This window comes from Vulpes vulpes, chromosome 1 (assembly GCF_048418805.1).
Source record: "Vulpes vulpes isolate BD-2025 chromosome 1, VulVul3, whole genome shotgun sequence".
NCBI lineage: Eukaryota > Metazoa > Chordata > Mammalia > Carnivora > Canidae > Vulpes > Vulpes vulpes.
The window spans coordinates 148,671,333-148,699,022 of NC_132780.1; the positions used below are offsets into that span (position 1 = coordinate 148,671,333).

At 39.7% G+C, this 27,690-nt stretch overlaps 1 pseudogene; it reads left to right on the top strand.

The window, feature by feature from the left end:
• Positions 1 to 22,856: 22,856 nt before the first annotated feature.
• LOC112914236 (quinone oxidoreductase pseudogene) lies at positions 22,857 to 23,841 on the top strand (annotated as a pseudogene).
• The last annotated feature ends 3,849 nt before the right edge of the window (positions 23,842 to 27,690 follow it).

Genomic DNA, 27,690 nt, shown 5'->3' on the forward strand with positions numbered 1-27,690 from the left:
CATATGGTTCTTGTTTTTTCTCTTGTTGATATGATCTATCACGTTGATTGTTTTATGAGGGTTGAACCAGCCTTGCATCCTGGGGATAAATCCTACTTGGTTATGGTGAATAACCTTTTTAATGTATTGTTGTATCCTATTGGCTAGTATCTTATTGAGAATTTTTGCATCCATGTTCACCAGGGATATTGGTCTATAATTCTCCTTTTGGGTGGGGTCTTTGTCTGGTTTGGGAATTAAGGTGATGCTGGCCTCATAGAACGAGTTTGGAACAAATTATTTTAAGATTTGTGTGGAATCAGAAAAGGCCCTGAATAGCCAGGGGAATATTAAAAAAGAAAACCTTAGTTGGGGGCATCACAATTCCAGATTTCAGGTTGTACTACAAGGCTGTAATCATCAAGACAGTGTGGTACTGGCACAAAAACAGACACATAGATCAATGGAACAGAATAGAGAACCCATAAGTGGACCCTCAACTTTATGGTCAACTAATATTAGACAAAGGAGGAAAGACTCTCCACTGGAAAAATACAGTCTCTTCAATAAATGGTGCTGGGAAAATTGGACATCCACATGCAGAAGAATGAAACTAGACCACTCTCTGACACCATACACAAAGATAAACTCAAAATGGATCAAAGATCTAAATGTGAGACAAGGTTTCATCAAAATCCTAAAGGAGAACACAGGCAACACCCTTTTTGAACTTGGCCACAGTAACTTCTTGCAAGATATATCCATGAAGGCAAGAGAAACAAAAGCAAAAATGAACTATTGGGACTTCATCAAGATAAGAAGCTTTTGCACAGCAAAAGAAACAGTCAACAAAACTAAAAGACAACCTACAGAATGGGAGAAGATATTTGCAAATGACATATCAGATAAAGGGCTAGTATCCAAGATCTATAAAGAACTTATTAAACTCAACAGCAAAAAAAAACAAACAATCCAATCATGAAATGGGCAAAAGACATGAAGAGAAATCTCACAGAAGAAGACATAGACATGGCCAACACGCACATGAGAAAATGCTCAGAATCACTTGCCATCAGGGAAATACAAATCAAAAGCACAATGAGATACCACCTCACACCAGTGAGAATGGGGAAAATTAACAAGGCAGGAAACAACAAATGTTGGAGAGGATGTGGAGAAAAGGGAACCCTCTGGCACTGTTGGTGGGAATGTGAACTGGTGCAGCCACTCTGGAAAACTTGTGGAGGTTCCTCAAAGAGTTAAAAATAGACCTGCCCTACGACCCAGCAATTGCACTGTTGGGGATTTACCCCAAAGATACAGATGCAATGAAGCGCCGGGACACCTGCACCTGGAGGTTTCTAGCAGCAATGTCCACAATAGCCAAACTGTGGAAGGAACCTCAGTGTTCATCGAAAGAGGAATGGATAAAGAAGATGTGTTCTATATATACAATGGAATATTACTCAGCCATCAGAAATGACAAATACCCACCATTTGCTTCAATGTGGATGGAACTGGAGGGTATTATGCTGAGTGAAATGACTCAATCGGAGAAGGACAAACATTATATGTTCTCATTCATTTGGGGAATATAAATAATAGTGAAAGGGAATAGAAGGGAAGGGAGAAGAAATGGGTAGGAAATATCAGAAAGGGAGACAGAACATAAAGACTCCTAACTCTGGGAAACGAACTAGGGGTGGTGGAAGGGGAGGAGGGCAGGGGGTGGGGGTGAATGGGTGACGGGCACTGAGGGGGGCACTTGACGGGATGAGCACTGGGTGTTATTCTGTATGTTGGCAAATTGAACACCAATAAAAAATAAATTTATTATTAAAAACATAAATAAAATAGTAAAATAAAATAATAAAATAAAGTAAAATAAATAAAATAAAATAATAAAATAAAATAAAATAAAATAAAATAAAATAAAATAAAATAAATCTCACAGAGGAAGACATAGACATGGCTAACAAGCACATGAGAAAATGCCCCGCATCACTTGCCATCAGGGAAATACAAATCAAAACCACAATGAGATACCACCTCACACCAGTGAGAATGGAGAAAATTAACAAGGCAGGAAACCACAAATATTGGGGAGGATGTGAAGAAAGGGGAACCCTCCTGCACTGTTGTTGGGAATGTGAACTGGTGCAGCCACTCTGGAAAACTGTGTGGAGGTTCCTCAAGGAGTTAAAAATAGACCTGCCCTACGGCCCAGCAATTGCACTGCTGGACATTTACCCCAAAGACACAGATGCAATGAAACGCGGGACACCTGCACCCCGATGTTTCTAGCAGCAATGTCCACAATAGCCAAACTGTGGAAGGAGCCTTGGTGTCCATCGGAAGATGAATGGATAGAGAAGATGTGGTTTATGTATACAATGGGCTATTACTCAGCCATTAGAAACGACAAATACCCACCATTTGCTTCAACATGGATGGAACTGGAGGGTATTATGCTGAGTGAAGTAAGTCAATCGGAGAAGGACAAACATGATATGGTCTCATTCATTTGGGGAATATAAAAAATAATGACAGGGAATAAAGAGGAAAGGAGAAAAAATGAGTGGGAAATATCAGAATGGGAGACAGAACATGAGAGACTCCTAACTCTGGGAAATGAACTAGGGGTGGGGGAAGGGGAGGTGGGAGGGGGGTGGGGGTGACTGGGTGACAGGCACTGAGGGGGGCACTTGATGGGATGGGCACTGGGTGTTATTCTATATGCTGGCAAATTGAACACCAATAAAAAATAAATTTACAAAAAAAATAAAAAATAAATAAAATAAAAAATATATATATATATGATGTAAACATAAGTGTGATAAACTATTTTTAAAAGCAAGAACAAAAGTAACACGAAAATCCGGCTCCTTCTAGAGGAAAAGAGGAAGAGGGGACAGGCACCAGAACCTCAAGTCCTGGTAATATTTCACTTCTGAACTTGGGTACCATGATTTCAGGTGTTAGGATTTTGTTTGTTTTTATTTAGTTCTTTAAATTGTACACATACTATTTTGTTCATTCTTTTGCATACATTATGTATTTCACAATTAAAAGTTTTTTAAAGATATGGGAAAAAACAAAGGAGAAAAGTCATAGATTCAGCTGCACAGAACTGTAAATCTTTTATATGTTGAAACGTTAAACTGAAAGGAAAACCACAAATTGAGAAAATATTTGTCACAAATACTGCAAGACATTAATAGCTGGATTATTAGTCCAAGAAGTAAACACACTCCCACTTTCAGGGTTTCATCCTTGCTGTTCCCTCTCCCAGTACACTCTTCCTCCTCATGAACTTCTCTTCCCTTATTAGAATTTGTCTTTGGAAAAAAAAAAAAAAAGAATTTGTCTTTGGGCAAATGTCACTTTCTCAGTGAAGGCTTCTCTGACCACCCTGGCACTCTGCCTCCAAATTCTATGACTTCTTTTTCTCCATGGTGTGTACTGTGTCACCTATTTATTCTGGTTTTGTTTCTCTCTCCTCACTAGAAATCAAAGCTCTTTGTGGGAAGGAATATTTGTCTGCCTTGTTCAATGCTATATCCCCAGTGCCTTGAACAATGTCTGGCACCTTGCAGGTGGACCTCCATGTGGTCCTGGATGTGGAGATCTGGGAACCCAGTCTTCTTGCCCTCTGATGGATTCTGAGGGTGCTGGGAAATGAGACCCCTGCATGAGCAGAAGCATCCCAGCTACAACTCTAGTAGACACTTATACTGTACTACAAGTAGACATTTGTTGACTGAATGAATATGAAAAGCTCATGTTAATTGATAAGGCAAGCATTAAGATCATCTCCTCAAAGGACAGAAGATGTAAACTGAAAAAATAATAATGGATCAAAATGTCTTTGAAACCAATGCAGAAACATTAACCAACATTAATAATCAAATAAATTCACATTCAATAATTATCTACCTTTTTCAGAGCATATGATAACAAGTGTAAACTTGCTTTTGGCAGCCCTGGTTGACACCTGGCCTCAGCTTTAGTCATTCTGGATATCCTTGATAATGCTCATTACACTGTTGGCATGGTCATGGTGTCTAGGGTATAGAAATGGCTCAATAAACTTAAATGATTTGCTATTGCATCTGTTTTTTATATTGACTGGCCACCTGGCTATACTATATATAAAAGTGAGCAGAAAATTCTGAACCCCCACTAATATTGTGGTGGAGTACAGGGACGAAACTAAGAAACAGCTGAGTCGGTGTGTGCCATTATATGTTTGGTCTTGTTCCTTGGGTGGGTTTTCCTCTTCTGCTGGAAAAGCCTTTCATCTCCCTTCTAATTGGATGTGGGTCCCATCTGGAGGTCAGTCTGCACCATGAATGCTGCCCTCTTCTCAACTCTGATCAAACTCCAGTAAGAGGAACTGGGATATTTAACGCATCAATTTTTTTTTTATCAATGTTTTCTCCTTCTTTCATGTATTTTTGTTAGATGCTTAATCTGTGCCTAATTTGAACTAAGCATTTATGGTAGTAAAAAGGAAACATAAGACCATCTTCCTAGAGTTGATTGTGCCTAGGTCTCCCTCTCTTTTCTCCTATCCCTCACCTCCCTTGCCCCTACTTCATCTTTTCATCTTCTCCTTCTTGCTTTCTTTTTGTTTGTCTGAAATAAAAGCTCTCCAAGAAGGGCAAAAGATACAGCTTCTCCAGAGGCTAGGGTGAATAGATAGGTCCATGTTACAACTTTCCTAAGCCTTAGGCACTCTTCCTTTTGAAGCCTCACTGCACATGAGATCCAACCATAAAAATTCATCTATATCCAACAATAAATATAATTTACACAGAATTATTTAACGTGATAAAATGCAACTGACCAATTGACATGATGCTTGATTCTGTGAAGGCACATATTTTTTTAAAAAAAAAGACAATATAAAATTTAACTTTGCTTTTTTGATATCAGTTTCCTTTAACATTTTGGAGCCAGTTAACTCCTTTTATCACATCTCAACATTTTTTAGTTTATAAACCCTGAGCACTATGTACTAGAGCTTAAACGACAAACGGCCCTGGCTGGATTAGGTTTAGCCCATATCTATCTGTTATTTAGCTCTATGAGTTTAGGTAGATTACTTAAATTCTCTGAACATCAATCATCTTATCAGTCAAATGAACCCACTCAGACATAACTTAGCAGGCTCTGAGCCCACTACTTTCATCCAAAAGCAGTTCAATGACTAATTGTTTTTCCAAATTTTCTCACTCAGAGTCTTAAAGTACACAGAGTCCCCAGCCAACTTACTCTGAACTAAATAGAAAATATGATATAGATTGAGATTGGGAAGGGCCTGTCTCAATATAGCATCTCCTTCCTTTAAGTTCCAAGGCTCAGTCACTGAGAACCTCAGATGGATTATGCTGAAGGAATGACAGATTCTCTGAGAACACTTTTTTTTAAGATGTTACTTATTTATTTGAGAGAGAGAAAGAGAATGAGCAAGGGGAAGGGCACAGGGACAGGAAGACTCCCACTAACTGGGAAGTGCAAGGCAAGGCTCAATCGCAGGACCCTGAGATCATGACCTGAGCTGAAGGCAGATGCTCAACCAACTGAGCCACCCAGGGGCCCTGTAAGAAACTTTCTTGTGGGGATCCCTGGGTGGCGCAGTGGTTTAGCGCCTGCCTTTGGCCCAGGGCGCGATCCTGGAGACCCGGGATCGAATCCCACGTCGGGCTCCCGGTGCATGGAGCCTGCTTCTCCTTCTGCCTCTCTCTCTCTCTGTGTGTGTGTGACTATCATAAATAAATAAAAATTAAAAAAAAGAAACATTCTTGTGTTTGCTTTTGTTCATTCCTATCCTCACACTTCAAGCCCCAGACTCTGTGTTCTGCAACAAAAACGATGACTCTTCCCTTCACATTCATGGGGAACATCCATCGTGGAGATCCAAATCTCAGACCTCTTGTGCTCTTGTGTCTTCGGGTGGGATGGAGGGTGGGGCACTGTGAGAAAAAAGAAGTGAATAAGGAAAGCACACTGATGGGCCCAGACAACAAGGGCTGGAACCACATGGAGGCATCTTAGAACACTGGTGGTAGAGCAGAGCTTACAAAGTGTCACAGAGCAGCTGCTTTCTTCAACTGAACAGCTCTTCTTGGTTATTCTCCCTGAAGGCAAATCCAAATGACCAAACACAGTTTACTTTTTTCCTCATATGTAACAACTGTCATACATAGAGCCATGGATCAAAAGCAATATGAGGGGAACCTGGCTGGCTAAGTCAGTAGACCATGCGACTCTAAATCTCAGGGTTGTGAGTTCAAGACAAAAGGTTGAAGACAGAGGACAGTTTAGGAGAGTAAGTTTCCTCAGGCAAAGGAAAATAGAATCCAAAGCACTGAAAGATGCCCACCTCTTCCCCTATCGGAAAAAGCAAAGGATGGCTCAGATGGAAGTATCTTTATGTCTGCCATGGTTATTGAAAGACATGTCTGTCCTTATTTCCTCCACTTTCTCATTACTTGATCCTATGCATTCTTGCTTCTGACTCCACTGTTTTGCTGTCACTGCACATTCTAAAATCTTGAATAACCTCCCACTTTCAAATTCAGCAGCACCTTCTTGGTTCTCTCCTTCTAAGCCTCTGCGCAGGATTAACCCTATTGAACACCTTCTCCTTCCTAAAACTCTCCCTTGGCTTGGTTTCTGTGACATTTGACCTCATCTTCCTATTAATTTCTTCTATTTCCATGTCAGTTTTACTTCTTTGTCTTGTGCCCTAAATGTGGATATACTCCCAAGATCTGTGACTTCAGCTGTCTCTATATAAAGATGGCATTCAAATTTACATTTCAGGGATCCCTGGGTGGCACAGCGGTTTAGCGCCTGCCTTTGGCCCAGGGAGCGATCCTGGAGACCCGGGATCGAGTCCCACGTCAGGCTCCCGGTGCATGGAGCCTGCTTCTCCCTCTCCCTGTGTCTCTGCCTCTCTCTCTCTCTCTCTCTCTCTCTCTGTGTGTGTGTGTGTGTGTGTGTGACTATCATAAATAAATAAAAATTTAAAAAAAATAAATTTACATTTCAGTCCCTATTATCTGACTTCAGCTGTCCAGGACTCTATTGTTTAGGCTTCCCATCTCAAGATTTTTTTTTTAATGGAGCAGATCCATTAGGGTCACTGGGCATTGTGAATAACACCAAATCAGTAAAGAGAATCAGTGATGACTGACTGAAGCTTTCAATATAGGACTATGGTGGAGTGACTGTGGCACAAACATGAAAGCCAGAAAAGCCCTGTATCACCTGGGTGAGTTCAGAATAAGATAAATGCCAGTCTATCAGGAGAAAAGATAAAGGCGAAAGGTATACTTATACTTAAAAAGGATGAAACTGGAACCAGATTGATCACTGAAGGACACATGACAAGATGCAATGTATTCTGTGAAGAAGCTCAAAGGAATCCTCACAAGATCGGGACAAGTTGACATAAATGATGAAAAATCAACTTTTCTGATAAAGAATTTTCTAAGACAGAATTGCTGGTACATGGGATTGACTACTTGTGCTTACAAGCTACTATAAACAGTAACACCTAAATGAAAGGACAGAGCTCTTTGGTGTCCCAAATGTTTAAATCAATATAGTATGACATGCAAAATAAAAGCATGTTCATGGGGTGCTTGGGTGGTTCAGCTGGTAGAGCATCCAACTCTTGATCTCAGGGTCATGAGTTCAAGCCCCACATTTGGCGTGGAGCCTGCTTAAAAAGATAAGACGGATAGATGATAGATAGATAGATAGATAGATAGATAGATAGATAGATAGATGATAGATACATAATAGATAGATAGAAAATAAAAGCACATTGAAATACCATTACTCACCCACTAGAGAGATAGGAATTTAAAACCTAACAATACCAAGTGCTGACAAGAATGTGGCGGCAGCTGGAACTCTCATATGTTTCTGGCAGGAATACAAAGTGACACAATCATTTTAAAAAATAGCTTAGAAGTTAAACATACACTACCATAAGCCCCAACAATCCTACTCTTAGGATGAAATGAAAATGTATGTCCACTCAAAGATTTAGGTGTAAAATTTAGTCATAGTAGCCAAAAATTGTAAACAACTCAATGCCTATTGACTGGTATAAGAAAAAATAAATTTTGGCACAGGCATACAACAGAATACTATTCAATAATGAAAAGGAGCAAACCACTGATGCACAACAATATGAATGAATCTTAAAAGCATCATGCTGGGCAGCCCAGGTGGCTCAGTGGTTGAGCACTGTCTTCAGCCCAGGGTGTGGTCCTAGAGACCCAGGACTGAGTCCCACGTGGGGCTCCCTGCATGGAGCCTGCTTCTCCCTCTGCCTGTGCCTGTGCCTCTCTCTGTGTGTCTCTCATGAATAAATAAATATTTTTTTTAAAAAGCATCATGCTAAAAAAAAATAAATAAAATAAAATAAATAAAAAAAATAAAAAATAAAAAGCATCATGCTAACATGAAAGTAGCCAATTGCTGAAGAATATACCTTCATATTACCTGCTGCTCAAATTTTAGCAGAAGCTCTGTCATTGTAATTATATTTGGAAATTATGCATTCAGTCTAACATTTCACTGTGACTGTGATGAGCAAAGAATTTTGCCCCAGGGAAAATTTTGGAAAAGAAGAACAGAAATATTTGCAGGTTACACTTAATTTTATAAATTACAGTTTTCTATCAGGAGTGCAGTATCTGCAACTAAACTTACACATCTGTTCAATATTTCCTTAACCAAGGGTTTCAGATGATTTGCCAAAGTTTCTGAAATGACAGAGGACTACACAGTACAGGATCTGGTTTTCACTTTTGTCCTTGAATAGATATTGTTGTTGAGTATTTATAAAGTTCTCCCCTGTCCCAGATAATCTAGACTTTATCTCTGTGTCACAACAAAGGCTCCTCCCACAAGCCCTGTCCTCTCCAGGCTTTGTCTACCTTGTGTCTCAGTAAGCTGTGTGGTTAACCAGACTGTCTACACCCTCCTGACTAGTTGATGCCTCACCATAGTGTTGCTTACCACAAGAAGGTGATAACCCTTTCTCTCAGATCCAGAGAGAAAGAGGAAGAAACAAATCTTGTGCTGTCTTCATTGCAGCGAAGTCAAAATTCTCATCTTGAATAATAATATGAGTGAATCTAGCACAGCCAGAAAGAGAGCTAGTCTGGTGCCCATCTCTTTGGAGACCTTTCCCCCACCTTTTAGAACCCTTTGCCTGCCCTCAGCATCAGCTTCAAGTTCAGAGCTAAAGAAAAAATTAAACAGAAATAACTTTTCTCTACTTCTAGAAAAAGTTAAAGCTTTCACAATCATGGCCCAACCTGAAATACCCCTGAGTTGCTACTGTAGTTGTAATTTTTCTAAATTTCTTCAAACACTGGCATATCAGCAAGTTCAAAGAGGCCCTAAACAAAAAAGAAAGAAAGTGAGCGAGAGAGGGAGGAAGAGAGGGAGGAAGGAAGGAGGGAAGGGAAGGGAAGGGAAGGGAAGGGAAGGGAAGGGAAGGGAAGGGAAGGGAAGGGAAGGGAAGGGAAGGGAAGGGAAAGGAAGGGAAGGGAAAGGGAGGGGAGGGGAGGGGACAAGGAGGGGAGGGGAGAGGAGAGGAGAGGAAAGGAGGGGAGAGGAGGGGAGGGAAGAGAAAGAATACCAATGGAAAACAGAATGTGGCCTTGAGGAGAAGGAAGTTGGCAGGTTTAGGAACTTGACCGGATTGTATATACCATACACGTTGGCTGGGGAAGACAGCCTTATCAGACATGAGGCAGTGGCCTAGGAGTGGGGTTTGCAAGAATGAGACCCCCACCTTCTTGCCTTCTCCAATGGTATGTGTCCCATTCCAGGCATGGTACATTTCAACAGGCCTAACTTGTAGCAGGACAACTGGATCCCAGTAAGAAAAAGTAGTTCCCCCTCACCCATGGGTGAGAAATAACACCTATCCCAGTAGGACATTTCATTGCAAATTCCAGTAGATACGGTCTTTCCCAGGCATGATGGGGCTCAGTGTTCTCAGCAGTATAGCACCTTGATCCATGGTGTGACTCAGGGTGATGCATGTTTTCCATGACTTCCATGTCTTTATGGGGCCTCGGCAGAGATCTGAAGTCTGGCATATGAAGTCCTACTGGATGATCATTCAAATGTACTAAAGCCTGGGATGATACTTTAATCCACCAGGCCAAGGTGGTTTTAACTCTTAGTAATTTAATCTCCTGCTTTAATATCCCATTTTTCCTTTCTACAACTCTGTTGCTTGAGGGTTATAGGGGAGATGGACCCTCCATTCAATGTCAAGTTCTTTTGCCCAGTCTTGTGTATCATGACTTTTGGAATGTGACCTCCTATCATTGTCTATTCAACAAGGTATCTGTACATGGTACTTAGCTTCTCTAATCCCCTCATAGCAGCAGCCAGGTTTGCACAGTGACTAAAGACAGCTTGAGTTAAATCAGATGCAGTGTCCACACAGACCAAGGCATATTTAGAATCCTCACTCTCAAGGATGGTGACCAATATAATCAATTTACCAATCCCTTACCAGTTGGGAATTCTAGTGGATGACCACAGACCATTTTAACAGTTGCCTTGGACATTGTTTGGAACATACAGAACATATTGTTACTGCATTAAACAAGTCACTGTATTTCAAGGGCCATCTGGCTTCTTTGGCAAAACACCATCCCACCCAGGAACTGTGGTGGCCAGTCTTCCTATGCACTCAGTCTCCTGTATCTACTGAAGGGTTAGCTAGGGCTTGTATCCAGATATTCAATGGCATCAGTTTCCTGATTGACTAAAAGACCTCTAAACCCCTAAAATCCCTACAAAGACTTGTATCTTCTTTATGTTCATAAGGGTTGGATAAGTTTGCATCTTATAAAACACAACTTCTGGACAACATGCATCCTACCTGACCACACAACTCTCAAATCTTATGGCAGTGCCTGGGCCTTAAATTTTCTGTGGATTCTTGACACATCTTCTCCCTCACAGATGTTCCAGCAAAGCCTGCAGGGTTTTGTCCTGCAACAAAGACAAACATTCACATGTTAACTTTATATCATTGATATAATGGGTCCATTTGACAGATATAGGGAAAGCGAATAGGGACACATCTTAAGTTACCATCACATGGGTACTGGGAGGCTATGCAGGTAGCCTTGGGGAAATACTTGAAAGGTTCATTAGTGTCCCTCCCAAAAGAAGGCAAATTTATCTTAATTATCAGAAACCTGTAATTGTCAAAGTCTTTTCCATGAATCTCCTTGAAGATGAGGCACTTCTGCAGAAATACTTTTTGCCAAAGCATCAGAGTAAAGCAATAACTGTCTGCAAATGACAGAAGCCTTAAAATGTCCATGGTTAAGATCTGATGAGAGTTCCTCATTGCCCCAATTGGCAAGAAATTTGGTTATTTCTTTGACATACATTTTCTTTTTTTTTTTTTTTTTTTTGACATACATTTTCAAATGATGACTGACACATGATACCAGGGCATATCAGATTTAGGAATTTCATACAAATATACTCTAAAGAAAGTCTACATTGTTTCTTATTAGACAAGGCTTCCCATGAAATTTAACCTATACAAAAAGTCTCATAGTTGTAAAAAAAAAAAAAAACTTGACCTTTTTTAATAGAAAATACTCAGTTTCTTAAGCAATCAAAGACCAGGTAAAGACAAAACACAGCACCTTTGTTTCCTAGGTAGATACCATTAAAGGTAAAGAAAAACCTTTGTTTACAATTTCTTACCAAGAGCAGACCAATAGTCCAAGAAAACTTTGTCCTTTAACAGGGAGGAAACAAAATTCTAATTTGGTATCAGTATGCATTTGATGTTAAAACTCTTTTTTTCTTCTTAACTTATACAAACCCATTCCAATCTTACTTTAACTGCACATAATATTCCTTTATCAATATTCTTTTTCCACACACACAAATATATATATATTCTTTTTCCACAAACCATCTGCAAATTTCCATATCCATTCAGCTTTTGTCTTGTATACTTTTTCCATCCTGGGACAGTCATTTCACTTTAGGACAAAATTACTTTGTTTTTTCCTTATAGAAAGAAAGAAAGAGAAGACAGAGAGAGAGAGAGAGAATGAGAGAGAGAGAGTAAGAGAGAGAGAGAGAGAGAGAGAAGAGAAAGAATGAACCTACACCCGAGGAAAGCAAGATGGCGAAAGAGTAGGGATCCTCATTTCATATGGTACCCAAATTACCTAGATAACTTTCTAATCATCCTGAACACCTGGAATTCAACCTAAGATGTAAAGAGAGAACAGCTGGAACCCCACAGAGAGAAAAGTGATCAAAAGTGATTGCTTTTTACAAGAGCCTGGCAGTGGACAGAAGTGGACTATGCTCTGTTCCCCGTTCCCTTCAGGACAGGCAGAACCAGGAAGGGCTCAAGATGGTGAAAGCTCTCCCACCACTAGGTGTCCTTCAATTGGTATAGATCAGTGCCCCTGAACCTGCCCCCGGGGGGAATCTAAGCCAGTGTGCACTGACAGACTGTAGTTCGGAACATGAGGGGAGCTCTTGGCTCTGGAGCTGGAGATCTGGCTGCCATCATTTTTTCTTTCTTTTTTCTCCTTTCATCTGTAAGAGGAAAGCCTCTAGGGAACAAAGGCCTCACAGGACAAGCAGCTTTACATGGAGTCCTGCCACTTGGCAAAGGGCACGGCATCTCTGCCAGGCACAGGCACCTGAGAATCAGTGCAGCTGGCTCCTCTCCCAGAAGAAGTGCTGGAAGAACAGGGGAAGAGCAAGTTTACTGACCAAGCAGCCCTGGATAGTTCCAGGACTGAGGGAAAACAGCAAATAGAACGCGAGGTTTTTCTTTTGGGTTAAAAATTTCCAGTATTATTTCTTTTTTCCTGCCTTAACTACAATATTTTATCAACTTTTCATTTTTAAGGTTTTTTTTCCTTTTTGGCTTTCATATTTTATAATTATATGTCATAGATATATCTTTATTTTTTAATTCCTTTCAAAGTATTCAATTAAATTTGTAGATACATGTTATGGATTTGAGTTTTTTCGGTCTTGTTTTGTTTTTTAATTTTGGAATTTAGTACCTTCTAACATATGGACCAAAATACACTCAAAACCAAGTGGAGCACACTGTTGATCCATTCTGTGAAATTATATTCTCTTTTCCTTCTCATTCTGCCTCCTTCTTTTATCTTGTTTTCGTTCTTGTGGTTGCTATTGTGCTGATTGATATAAATATAGAATTTAGCACCTTCTAACATGCAGAACAAAATACACTCAGACCAAGAGGATCACCCTCTTGGTCCGCTCTGTGACACTAAATTCTCTCTCCTCCATCACTTTTCTTTTCTTTTTCTTTCTTTCCTTCTTTCTTTCTTTCTTTCTTTCTTTCTTTCTTTCTTTTTTCTTTTTTTTACTATTTAAAAAAATTGTTTTTCACTTTAATGGTCTTTTTTTCTTTCCTTTCTTTCACTTTTATTTGGTCCCTGACTTCTTTAGAATTGTCTAGGGTGTATTTTTCTTAGGTCGTGATTGATATTTTTGACTCTGCTCACTCATACATCTATTCTGCACTGTACAAAATGACTGGAAGGAAAAATTCATCACAAAAGAAAGAACTGGAGTAATACTCTCTGCCACAGGCCTAATAGATGTGGATTTAAGGAGCACATCAGAGATACACTTTAGAGGTAAATTATAAAATTCCTGGTGGCTCTTAAAAAAAGGATAAAGGACTCTGGAGATTCTCAAAATTAAAAATACTTTAACTGAGATGCAGTCTAATTGGATGCTCTAACTGCTAGGGTTAGGGAGATAGAAAAGAGAGTGAATAACATAGAAGACAAGTTGATGGAAAGGAAGAAAGCTGAGGAAAAAAGTGAAAAAAAAATTAAGAAGCATGAGGAGAGGCTTCATGAAATAAATGATAGCTTGAGAAGAAATAATATTCATCTTATGAATATGTACAGAGAGTACCACGAAGTATATGTGAACAAATCATAGCTGAGAACTTCCCTAACCTGGGGAAGGAAATAGGCACTTATACCCGAGAGATAGAGAGGAACACCCCAAATAAACAAAAAACAATCATTACCCAGACATATAAGAGTGAAGCTTGAAAATTTCAGAGATAAAAAGAAAATCCTAAAAGCAGATCAAGACAAGAGATTCCTAACCTAATGGGGAGAAATATGAGATTAACAACAAACCATTCTAGAGACCTGGCAGGCCAGAAAGGGCTGGCATGATATATTCAGGGTACTAAATGAGAACAGCATGCAGCCAAGGATACTTTATCCAGCAAGGCTGTCATTCAGAATAGTAGGAGACATAAAGAGAGATCCCTTTATCTCTAAAGAGGAAGGAATTGAAAGAATAGACAGGAATTGAAAGAATATAAGACCACCAAACTGGCTCTGTAAGAAATATCTAGGGAGACCCTGTAAGCGAAGGAGGGAACCAAGAAAAATCTGCAGGAACAGGGACTGTATGACACTAAATTCATGTATTTTAATAGTTAGTCTGAACATGAATGGGCTAAATGACCCAATCAAAAGACACAGGGTATTAAATTGGATAAAAAAAGCAAGACTCATCTCTGTGCTATCTACAAGAGACTCATTTTAGACCTAAGGACACCTCCAGGCCTAAAATGAGGGGGTGGAGAATCATTTACCATTCAAAAGGCCCTCCAAAGGAAAATGGGGTAACAATCCTCATATCAGATAAATTAGATTCTATACCAAAGACTGTAATAAGAGATGAAGAAGGGCACTAAATCACACTTAAAGGGTCTATCCAACAAGAAGACCTAACAATTATGAATATTTATGCCCATAATCAAACAAGCCAAGTATATCAACCAATTGATAGTCAAAATAAAGAGATACATAGGTAATATAGATAATACTACATTGGGATCCCTGGGTGGCACAGTGGTTTGGCACCTGCCTTTGGCCCAGGGCACCATCCTGGAGACCCGAGATCGAATCCCACATCGGGCTCCCGGTGCATGGAGCCTGCTTCTCCCTCTGCCTGTGTCTCTGCCTCTCTCTCTCTCTCTCTCTCTCTCTCTCTCTCTCTCTCTCTCTCTGTGACTATCATAAATAAATTTTAAAAAAAAAGATAATACTACATTAATAGTAGAAGACATCAACACAGCACTCTCAGCAAAGGACAGATCTTCTTTTTTTAATTTTTATTTATTTATGATAGTCACAGAGAGAGAGAGAGGCAGAGACATAGGCAGAGGGAAAAGCAGGCTCCCGTGCACCGGGAGCACAACGTGGGATTCGATCCCCGGTCTCCAGGACCGCACCCCGGGCCAAAGGCAGGCGCTAAACCGCCACCCAAGGATCCCAGGACAGATCTTCTAAGAAGAACATCATCAAAGAATCAAGGGCCTTGAATAACACACTGGACCAAATGGATGTCACAGATATATACAGAACATTCCATCCTAATGCAACTGAAATCACAGTCTTCTCAAGTGCACATGGAACGTTCTCCAGAACAGATCACATACTGAGACACAAATCAGGTCTCAACCAGTACCAAAAGATTGGGATTACCCCCTGCATGTTTTCAGATCACAATGCTTTGAAACTAGAACTGAATCACAAGAAATTTGGAAGGAACTCAAACACTTGGAGGTTAAAGAGCATCCTACAAAAAGATGAATGGGTCAACCAGGAAATTAGAGAAGAATTTAAAAGATTCAAGGAACTAACAAAAATGAAAGTACAACTGTTCAAATCCTTGGGATACAGCAAAGGTGGTCCTAAGAGGGAAATACATGGCAATACAAGCCTCCCTCAAAAAATTGGAAAAATCTCAAATACACGAGCTAACCTCTCACCTAAAGGAACTGGAGAAAGAACAGCAAATAAAACCCAAGCCAAGCAGAAGAAGAGAGATAATAAAGATTAGAGCAGAACTCAATGAAACAGAGACCAGAAGAACTGTAAAACAGATCAACAAAACCAGGAACTGGTTCTTCAAGAGAATTAATAAGACAGATAAACCCCTAGCCAGACTTACTAAAAAGAAAAAAGACTCAATAAAATCACGAATGAAAGAGGAGAGATCACAACCAATACCAAGGAAATACAAACGATTTTTAAAATGTATTATGAGCAACTATATGTCACCAAATTCGGCAATCTGGAAGACATGAATGCATTCCTGGAAATGTATAAATTACCAAAAGTGAAGCAGAAAGATATAGAAAACTTGAACAGGCCAATAACCAGTGGGGAAATTAAAGCAGTCATCAAAAACCTCCCAAGAAACAAAAGTCCAGGGATAGATGGCTTCCCAGGGGAATCCTACCAAACATTAAAAGAAGAAATAATGCCTATTCTACTAACACTGTTTCAAAGGAGAGAAATGGAGGGACTACTTCCAAACTCATTCTATGAGGCCAGCATTACCTTGATCCCAAAACCAAAGAACACCACCAAAAAGGAGAATTACAGATCACTATCTCTGATGAACATTGATGCAAAAAATTCTCACCAACATACTAGCCAATAGGATTGTATGGTACATTAAGAGGATTATTCGTCATGACCAAGTGAGATTTATCCCTGGGATGCAAGGGTGGTTCAACATTCACAAAACAATCAGTGTGATAGATCACATCAATAAAAGAGAATACAAGAACCATATCATCCTCTGAATAGATGCAGAGAAAGCATTTGACAAAATACAGCATCCTGATTTAAACTCTTCAAAATGTAGGGATACAGGGAACAGTCCTCAATATCATTTTTAGGAAAAACCCACAGTGAATGTCATTCTCAATGGGGAAACACTGAGAGCCTTTCCCCTACGATCAGGAACATGACAGGGATGTCCACTCTCACCACTGTTATCCAACGTAGTACTACGAGTCCTAGCCTCAACAATCAGACAACAAAAAGAAATAAAAGGAATTCAAATTGGCAAAGAAGAAGTCAAACTCTCCCTCTATGCAGATGACATGATGCTGTACATAGAAAACCCAAAAGACTCCACCCCAAGATTGCTAGAACTCATACAGCAATTCAGCAGTGTGGCAGGATACAAAATCAATGCCCAGAAATCAGTTGCAGTTCTATACACTAACAATGAGACTGAAGAAAGAGAAATTAAGGAGTCAATTCCATTTACAACTGCACCCAAAAGCATAAGATACCTAGGAATAAAACTAAACAAAGAAGTAAAGGATGTATACTCTAAAAACTCAGACACTTATGAAAGAAATCGAAGAAGACACAAATAGATTGAAAACATACTATGCTCATGGATTGGAAGAATAAATATTGTGCAGATGTCTATGCTACCCAGAGCAATTTGCACATTCAACACAATCCCTGCGAAAATCCAGGGGCTTTCTTCACAGAGTTGGAACAAATCATTTTAAGATTTGTATGAAACCAGAAAGACCCTGAATATCCAGAGGAATGTTGAAAAAGAATACCAAAGCTGGGGTTATCACAGTGCCTGACTTCAAGTTGTATTACAAAGCTGTAATCATCAAGACAGTGTGGTACTGGCACAAAAACAGACACATAGATCAATGGAACAAAATAGAGGACCCAGAAATGGGCCCTCAACTCTATGGTCAACTCATCTTCAACAAAGTAGGAAAGACTATCCACTGGAAGAAAGACAGTCTCTTCAATAAATGGTGCTGGGGAAAGTGGACAGCCACATGCAGAAGAATGAAACTAGACCATTCTCTGACACCAGACACAAAGATAAACTCAAAATGGTTGAAAGATCTAAATGTGCGGGCAGCCCGGGTACTACTGGTGATTCAGTGGTTTAACGCCACCTTCAGCCCAGGGTGTGATACTGGACCTGGAGACCCAGGTTCAAGTCCCACGTCCAGCTCTCTGCATGGAGTCTGCTTCTGTCTCTGCCTGTGTCTCTGCCTTTCTCTCTGTGTCTCTCATTTGCTTCAATGTGGATGGAACTGGAGGGTATTATGCTGAGTGAAATAAGTCAATCGGAGAAGGACAAACATTATATGTTCTCATTTATTTGGGGAATATAAATAATAGTGAAAGGGAATAGAAGGGAAGGGAGAAGAAATGGTAGGAAATATCAGAAAGGGAGACAGAACATGAAGACTCCTAACTCTGGGAAACGAACTAGGGGTGGTGGAAGGGGAGGAGGGCGGGGGGTGGGGGGTGAATGGATGACAGGCACTGAGGTGGGCACTTGACGGGATGAGCACTGGGTGTTATTCTGTATATTGGCAAATTGAAAACCATTAAAAAAATAAATGTATTATTAAATTTTAAATAAATAAATAAATAAATTTTTAAAAGATCTAAATGTGGGGATCCCTGGGTGGCGCAGCGGTTTGGCGCCTGCCTTTGGCCCAGGGCCCGATCCTGGAGACCCGGGATCAAATCCCACATCAGGCTCCCGGTGCATGGAGCCTGCTTCTCCCTCTGCCTGTGTCTCTGCCTCATTCTCTCTCTCTCTCTCTCTCTCTCTCTCGATCTCTCTCTCGATCTCTCTCTCTGTGAATATCATAAATAAATAAAAATTAAAAAAAAAAAAGATCTAAATGTGAGACAAGAATCCATCAAACTCCTAAAGGAGAACACAGGCAACAACCTTTTTGAATTTGGCCACAGCAACTTCTTGCAAGACACATCTATGAAGACAAGGGAAACAAAAGCAAAAATGAACTATTGGGACTTCACCAAGATAAATGCTTCTGCACAGCAAAAGAAAGAGTCAACAAAACTTAAAAGACAACCTACAGAATGGGAGAAGTATTTGCAAATGACATATCAGATAAAGGGCTAGTATCCAAGATGTATAAAGAACCTATTAGACTCAACAGCAAAGAAACAAACAATCCAATCATGAAATGGGCAGAAGACATGAACAGACATTTCACCAAAGAAAACATACACGTGGCCAACAAGAATGTGAGAAAATGTTCTGCATCACTTGCCATCAGGGAAATACAAGCCAAAACCACAATGAAATACTACCTCATACCGGTGATAATGGCTAAAATTAACAAGACAGGAAACAACAAATGTTGGAGAGGATGTGGAGAAAGGGGAAGCCTCTTGCACTGTTGGTGGGAATGTGAACTGGTGCAGCCACTCTGGAAAACTGTGTGGAGGTTCCTCCATAGTTAAAAATAGAACTTCCCTATGACTCAGCAATTGTACTACTGGGGATTCACCCCAAAGATGCAGATGCAGTGAAATGGCAGGACACCTGCACCCCAATGTTTATAGCAGCAATGTCTACAATAGCCAAACTGTGGAAAGAGCCACAATGTCCCTTGACAGACGAATGAATAAGAAGATGTTGTGTATATATAGACACACACACACACAATGGAGTATTAGTCATGAGAAAGGATGAATACCTACCATTTGCTTTGACATGGATGGAACTAGAGGGTACTATGCTGAGTGAAATCGGTCAATCAGAGAAAGATAATTATCTTATGGTTTCAATTATATGTGGAATATAAGAAAGACTGAAAGGGACTATAAGGGAAGGAAGGGAAACTGAGTGGGGAAAAATTGAAGAGGAAACAAATGGTTGCAGAAGGGAAAGAGAGTGGGGGCATGAGCAACTGGGTGATGGGCATTAAGGAGGGCACTTGATTGGATGAGGACTGGATGTTATACTATATGTTGGCAAATTGAATTTAAATAAAATATTTTTAAAAATAAATTTAAAAAAGAGAAACTTCACCCTTCATACCATCCCTTTTCCCAAAAAAGCCACATCTATTTTCTCTATCTTCTATCATATATAGTCATTTTCTTTCACCCTTATTATTTCTAGTAGTTTGTTGGAGAAAAACAAAAACAGGGGTGCCTGGGCAACTTAGCAGTTGAGTGTCTACTTTCAGCTCAAGGCGTGATCTCCATACAGGGATCAAGTCCTGCATCAGGCTCCCTGCAAGGAGCCTGCTTCTCCCTCTGTCTAAGTCTCAGCCTCTTTCTCGTGTCTCTCATGAATAAATAAGTACAATCTTTTTTAAAAAAGAAAAAACAAAAACAAACCAATAAACAAAAAGCACATTAGATCTCTTACAAAGAGATCAATTTTGGCAATCCCTCTGGAGGTAGAAAAATATCACCAGATGTGGCTTCCTGATCTTTGATTCCCCAGTAGTTGGTACAGTGCTGGACCCTTAAGAGGAGAGTTTGGGGAGGATGTCACAAAACTTTAACCTACCTTACCACCCCAATGTGTCAACCTCCTGGAGGTGTGTATTTAAAAAAAGGAGAGCCCTCAAAAGTGATTTTTCGAAGAGAGGATTTGAGCATAACACAAAGATCTATTTTGGAGGCAGAATGCCTTCACAGTGCTCCACAAACCACAATACATAGAAAATGGTCTGTTTTGCTAAGCCTGAGACCCAATCGTAGCTGACAATCCCACATGAGGTCAGAAACAAAGAATGAGAAGCTCTGGAAGTGGAGGGAGGCAAGTTTTCCTAAAAAGAAATCACACCCACCAAGACAAATAATGACCCACTCAACTTTTTGCCCTATTGCCTTTTAATATATCAAACTCAAAGAGTTTGAGAAGCCAAAGAATTTCAAATAATCTTAATATCAAACATGATTACTATGCACTGTTTACTTCTCTGTGTTGAACCCTGAACCACCACAGTAGAAGGAAGGTCATTTTGGAGGATGAAAATGTAGGTCAGACATCTGGGCTTAAGTTCGTGGAAGGAGCACTGCACCAACACTGACTTCCTTCCCCTGAGCTTACTGTAAGAAGTTGCTCGTTTCGATCAGATGGTGAGAAGCCAACTTTGTGTCCCAGAATGCTCTTCATACATCTCCCACACGGGGCACATAGCAGTCAACCTGAAACAGCATCCTTCTGCACCTTTTCTGACCCACCACAGGGGTGAGTCAGAGGCATTTCCCAGTCTGCACCTCCTGCTGTCACCCAACACACTGTTCAATTGCGTTGGCCATGAGATAAAATACATTGTCCAGAATAGGCTAACAAGAGGCCTGAACACAATGAAACTCAATTCCTGGTCTGCATCAAGGATAGTGGCCCAGAGATCACCAACAGGTAAATCACGCCTAATAATTCCTAATGTGTGCTCTTCCAGCCCAGGAATACAATGCTTAGGGGCAAACAATCAGGCTGATGAAGAGTTTCCCATGCAAGAAAAATTTTCAAAGAAGAAATAAGCAATCAGACACCCACTCTGTTAGTTTATTACCAGTGCCACAACCAATTACCGCTAACATGGTGGCTTAAAGCAGCACATATTTATTCCCTTACAGTTCACTGGGCCAAAATCAAGTTGTCAGCAGAGATATGCTTCTTTCAAACACTCCAGGGAATTTGCCATTTCCAGCTTCCAGAACTTCATTTCTTGATCAGTGGCCCCTTCCTCTATCCATTACAGTATCCTCTTCTGTTGTCAAATCTCCTTCTGTACCCCTTTTACAAAATCATTTGTGATTACATTTCAGGTCTACCATAAAAATCTAGGATAATCTTCACATCTCAACAACCTTCATTTAACCATGTCTGCAAAGACCTTTTTGCTATGTAAGGTAACAAGTACAGGTTCGAGATTTGGACATGGATATATTTGGAGGTCAATATTGAGCCTATTTCCCATGCAAGATTTTCTGAGAAGAAAGCAATCAGAGACATTCTACAGCACCCTAACACAATGGAACATAATAATCTCTTGATTATTTAGAAAACAACACCTAAAAAAAGAAAGAAAGCAACACCTAAAATTATTCTATGAATATTAATTTACCATCAGACTCTAAGGTCACAAAAGTGCTTATTAATGCAGAATTCTGGCAAATAAATAAAACCAGAGAGTCAGCTCTATTCGATTTCAGAATAAACTACAAGGTATGTTTTCCTTCAATAAGAGTTCCCTAAAATCTTTGAAAACTTAGTGCAAATAGTAGAATTTAGAAATCTGCATTTCCAAGAGGCAAGCTTTTTTTAATTTTTTTTTTTTTTTGCCTTGCACAAGATGTGTCTTGAAACTCCCATTTGTTTTCTAAGAAATGCATGCAATTAGGCCTTTTAATTATGCAGCTATAAAGTGGAACAACTTGGGGAAGCTGTGGTACCTGGGGATTAAATTTCTCTTTGTAGAAGGTGATTTTTAAGGCCATTTATCTCGTTGGCAGAGTTGTATCTCTGTAGACTATGTCCTTTGTAGAAAAAAATGCCTTTTGAACTATCAATATCCTGGGCTGCTGTGCACTGTTACTTGTTACCATACAAATGTGTGTTTGCAAGCTTTTAACTAGCAATATTGTTGAAATAGTCAAAAATGCAGTAAAGATACCAAAGCACAATTTTCAATTCCCACTCGAGGACAGAACAATAAAAAGAATTGGACTATAGGTATAGCCTAGCTCACTTACACTCACAAATTTAAGGCTAAATGAACTTTTAGAATGTTTAACAATGGTGAGCTGAAATAATTATCCTTAGGGCTAATGTGATTACTGTGGCCCTATAATAAATCAGCACAGCATAAATCTGTGCTGATTTATTTTGATCACAAAACTTTGGGAAAGGCTCAGCGGAGTTCTCTGGAGATCTTGTGAGCAGTCTGGCTTCATGCATGTACAACCTGTGAAGTTTCATAGGACCCTGTTCTTAAATGGACCCCACACTTGGCTTAATACTCTGCTTGACATCTTGGAATTGTGTGCTTTAATTTTTCACTGGGCCTACTTATGAGATTACATTCTGATATCGACTGGGGCTGCAGTGAATTAAAAATCTCAGCTAGGTGGGATCTCACCCAGTGAGCCATCCGCAGGTTTCCTCCCCCTCTCTAGAACCAGATCACCATGGCAACTGGAGGGAAGTTGATGAGAGCGACTGGAGTTTTTTAATTTGGTGGACCAGAAGTGCTGAAACTCCGGTCGTATGTTGCAATACCAATTCCAAAAGACCAACAGGTTCTAATCAAAGTCCACGCATGTGGTGTAAACCCCATGGAAACATATATTCGGTCTGGTACTTACAGAAAAAAACCACTCTTACCCTACTCACCGGGTTCAGATGTGGCTGGGATAATATTGATGATAATGTATCTACTTTCAAGAAAGGTGATAGAGATTTCACTACCGCCACCATCTCTGGGAGCAATGCTGAGTATGCGCTTGCTTCATATCACACTGTGTACACACTGCGGGAGAAACTGGACTTGAAACAAGGAGCTGCCATCGGCATCCCATATTTTACTGCTTACCGAGCTCTGCTCCACAGTGCCCGTGTGAAAGCTGGAGAAAGTGTTCTGGTTCATGGGGCTAGTGGAGGAGTTGGAATAGCAGTGTGCCAAATTATGGCCTTATGGCCTAAAAGTTTTGGGTACAGCTGGTAATGAGGAATGACAAAACACTGTCTTGCAGAATGGAGGCCATGAAGTGTTTAATCACCAAGAACTTAATTATATTGATAAAATCAAGAAATCTGTTGGTGAGAAAAGGCATTGATGTGATCATTGAAATGTTAGCTAATTTAAATCTTAGTAATGATTTGGATTGTCTGTCCTATGGCGGACAAATAATAGTTGTTGGCAGCAGAGGTCCTATTGATTTAAACCCATGGGATACCATCCCAAAGGAAACCAGTATAATTGAAACTGCTCTTTATTCATCAACTAAGGAGGAATTTAGCAAATTTGCAATGGCCCTTCAAGCTGGAATGGAAATTGGTTGGTTGAAACCTGTGATAGGTTCTCAGTATTCACTGGAGAAGGTGGCCCAGGCTCACAAAAATATCATCCACAGCAGTGGGGCAACTGGGAAAATGATTCTTCTCTTAGAATGATTCTCTTACAATGATTCATTCTTTCATATATTTCCAATGCAATTAGAGATCTCCTGCCCCTGTTATACTTACACTACCTTTGCTCTAATCAGCATTCATTAGATTCAGTGAATTTCTTATATTAAAAAACAAGATTTATCTTTAGAGATTTGGTCATTGGAGCACAATTTATTTTATAGTTCACCATATTCTTTATGCCTCCCACCTACCTCTAATCAAAGACTCATCATGGTAGGAAGTAGAATGTCAATCAGTAGTCATTTGGCATTGGGTGCGTTACAGAAAATCCTGGTACTTGATCATTAATTCCAAGACCTTTGACTAAGCAAGCTAATTCAAAATAAGACTATGTGATTTCCAAGCCTGTTTGTCTTTGTAAAGATTCTTTAGTATCTGATTAGCCTGGAACTATCCTGGACTGAAGATTTTTCTGGACTCAAGAAGACTGCTTTTCTAGACTAATCTCATCTGGATTTACAAGGACGAGATAAACAATATTGAGAGAAATTTGTTTTTTAACAAATAGTTTTCCAATATTCCCCCAAATATTAGAACATTCACTGTGTTGATGGTTGATTACTCATTCTCCATATATTCTGTGAAGAGAGCAGCCTTATTTTTGGTATGCTATGATAGGTATGTCATCTTCTGATAGATATTTCTTGATTTATTTTTCAGAGTAGATTTAGAATTATCTGTGTAATGGGAGCCATGTATTTTTATTTAAATTACTAAACAAATTCGACACATTTAGAGTAACCTACTTTTGTTTTCATTACGTGGTAACTCGCAGTAAATTCTGTAGAAAAATTAAAACTACTTCTATCTATTTGGTCATTATATAGTACGTGCCTTACATCTCTTTTACATGGTTCCTAATGGTTAATTTCTAATAGTGTTCTGTACTGGAAGTCTTTATCTAAACCAAATAAAGGGATGATTACTTAGAAATCTTCCTGTCAATCAATATTATGTACAAGGAAATAAAGTTTGATTGTTATTTTTTAAAAAAATCTCAGCTAGGCTGAGTGCTTGAGGTGGCTCTTTCACATGCTTAGGAGTTGATGCTGGCTGTTGGCTGGGAGCTCATCAAGCCTGTCAACCAGAGCATGTATACATGGCCTTCCCAGCATGGCATTCCTGGGGTAGCTTGACTTCTTACAAGGCGATTGCCTTCCACTGGAATCAGCTTCTTAAGAAAACCGGATGGAAGCTGCATAACCTTTGATAGCCTAGCCTTGGAAAATCATAAAGCCTGACAGAAGTTACCAGGCCTCTTCTGGTGGGGAGAGGGGGCATTGAGAAGAGGGGAGGATGGGAGGGCAGAGATTGGTTGTTCAAAGCCAGACAATTGACCAAAGTAAGTAAGCAACCTCAGGAAACATTAGAGAGACATGAGGATGCTGCTCAGAGATTCCCAGGAACCTCTGAGGAAGAAGACCTGGTAAAGGACTAGAATTCCTATACACAAACAAGATGAAAGCCATTACAATGTGAGGTATTTATGGAAGCTAGTAAAGTCAAGGATCTATTGATTACATTTCCAGTGAGCTTCCCATAAAATTCTATAATAGGATGACCAAATACTGTAATTCACCTGTTCTTTCTGACCACTTGCTGAAAAGGATCCTCTGAGAAGATTCCATGGTTGAGACATTTCAGTAGAGGCAAGGGATTCCTGGTGGATCTCTTACAGAGATACAATGTAGCTAGTGATGACAGACAAGAGTCTGTTGTAAACTCATAAAAGGTATTCACCCAATCTGTGCCTTCATTTCTCCTCTGTACAATTACACTTCTAATTAATAGTTCCTAAATCAAAGCATTTTCATAATTGAATGAGTAAATGTATATAAGTTAGAAGAGAGTCTATTCTATTCAACAAATCTTAGCTTTCATTATAAAGGGTTCTGCTACTAATGAGAATAATTGGGAATTTCTTGGTATTCACCTTTGTACAGTGGAAGTAATTCAACCATTTCTTCACCCAGTAAATGCCTTCTCATATGACAACCTCAATTCATCTAAATTCTTAAGCCCAAATTATAGAAGTAGATTTCAAAAGCTGAGCAGCTTAGATCCATAGATCCAAAGGATGTGTTTTCTTTTATACTTCATTCTATTTTCTACATGTTTTCAAATATAGTATCCAGAAGCTTGACATTCCCTATGCACACACAGTCCAAAGCAAGTGGTAGAGGCAAATCTTGTTTTCTTAATGGATCTCACTTAGGGTTTGGAGTGACCATCAAAGGCAATTAGGTTTTTGACGAGTGATCTGACAATAAATCTGTGTCTTTTTTTCTCCTAGATGTTGAAAATCCCAGGAGTGTGGAGTTGGCAAATGCCTGGGACCCCAGAAGCTTGGAGTTTCCCATGAGCAAGGTATCCCATCTGAAGAAACAAGGTGCACTCACTCCAACATCCAGCACATGTAGCCCATCCAGAACGGTGTCTTCCAGATCTGATCTCTGTCAAAGTCACGAGAATGTGGTTGTGGGAGATGGTTGCATGGCTTCTGGTGTTGTCACCACTATAAACAAGGTCTGGCCCTTGCCTTTAGGCCATGCAAAGGGCTGTGGTATGTCACCTACAGACAGCATGTAAGGAAACCACAGAGGTAAGCCAGTGGAGTAGGAAGTCTGTAAGTTTTGTGACAGCCACAACCCCAGAACAACTCATAAATCCATCTTTGTCCAATGCATTGATTTACTTACTTAATTCTTTTTTTTTTAGATTTTATTTATTCATGAGAGACACAGAGAGAGAGAGAGAGGGGCAGAGACACAGGCAGAGGGAGAAGCAGGCTCCATGCAGGGACCCTGATGAGGGACTCAATCCTGGAACTCCAGGATTACGCCCTGGGCCAAAGGCAGGCACTAAACCACCGAGCCACCCAGGGATCCCTACTTACTTAATTCTTAACAAGAATTAAAGGGTGAGAGTATGTATCCATAGGCTCTGCTTAAGGTGGTGTATTAAACCAGTAAGTAAGACTAGTGACAGCTAGTTTAAACTTAGAACTACTGCAATGATTTATATTTATTTTTTTAATCTATACCACAAAACCTTAGGGGACAAGTATTATTGTCATCCGCATTTTATAGTTGAGGAAAACAAGGCTCAAAGATATTAAGTAACTGGCCCAACGTAGCCTGTAGACATGAAAATGCACACACATAAAATTTTAACATGGAAGGCAACTGTACATATTTAAAGATATACTCTTCCATCCACATTATATAATTCATCATAAAAAGACACTAAAATAGCAACAAGCATCTACTTTTGTAAGGGGGAAAATAAAAGTTTAAAAAAAGGAATAAATTCTGGTTCATCAATCTGTAAGAGTAGTATGAAACAACTAAAAATTATTTTGAACACTATACAGAAACATAGAAAATGTGTAAAATGTAACATAAAAATATCAAATACAGATTGTATATATATATTATGGTTACAGTGTATAAAGCAGATGAGACAAAAGAGCAGAAGAGAAAACAAGATATAAAAACTAATACATAATTGGGGTGCGATACTGGGTGACTTTTCACTTTTTAAATAACATACTGGACAATACATGTACCATACCGGTACTAGTCTTAGCGCCTTATGTATATTATCTCACTCTAGCCTCTCAACAACCCTAAAAAGTAGGTACTGCTATCATCCTCATTCTACAGTAGAGAAAAGAAAGGCACAGAGGGGCTAGATGACTGCCCAAGGTCACTAGTAATGGTGTAGCTAGTAAGTGCTAGAGCTGGCATTTTCACCTGGCATCTAGCCCCAGCGCCCATGAGCTCAGCCATTACTCTGTGATCTCTGATACTGCTGTGATGTCTCTATATT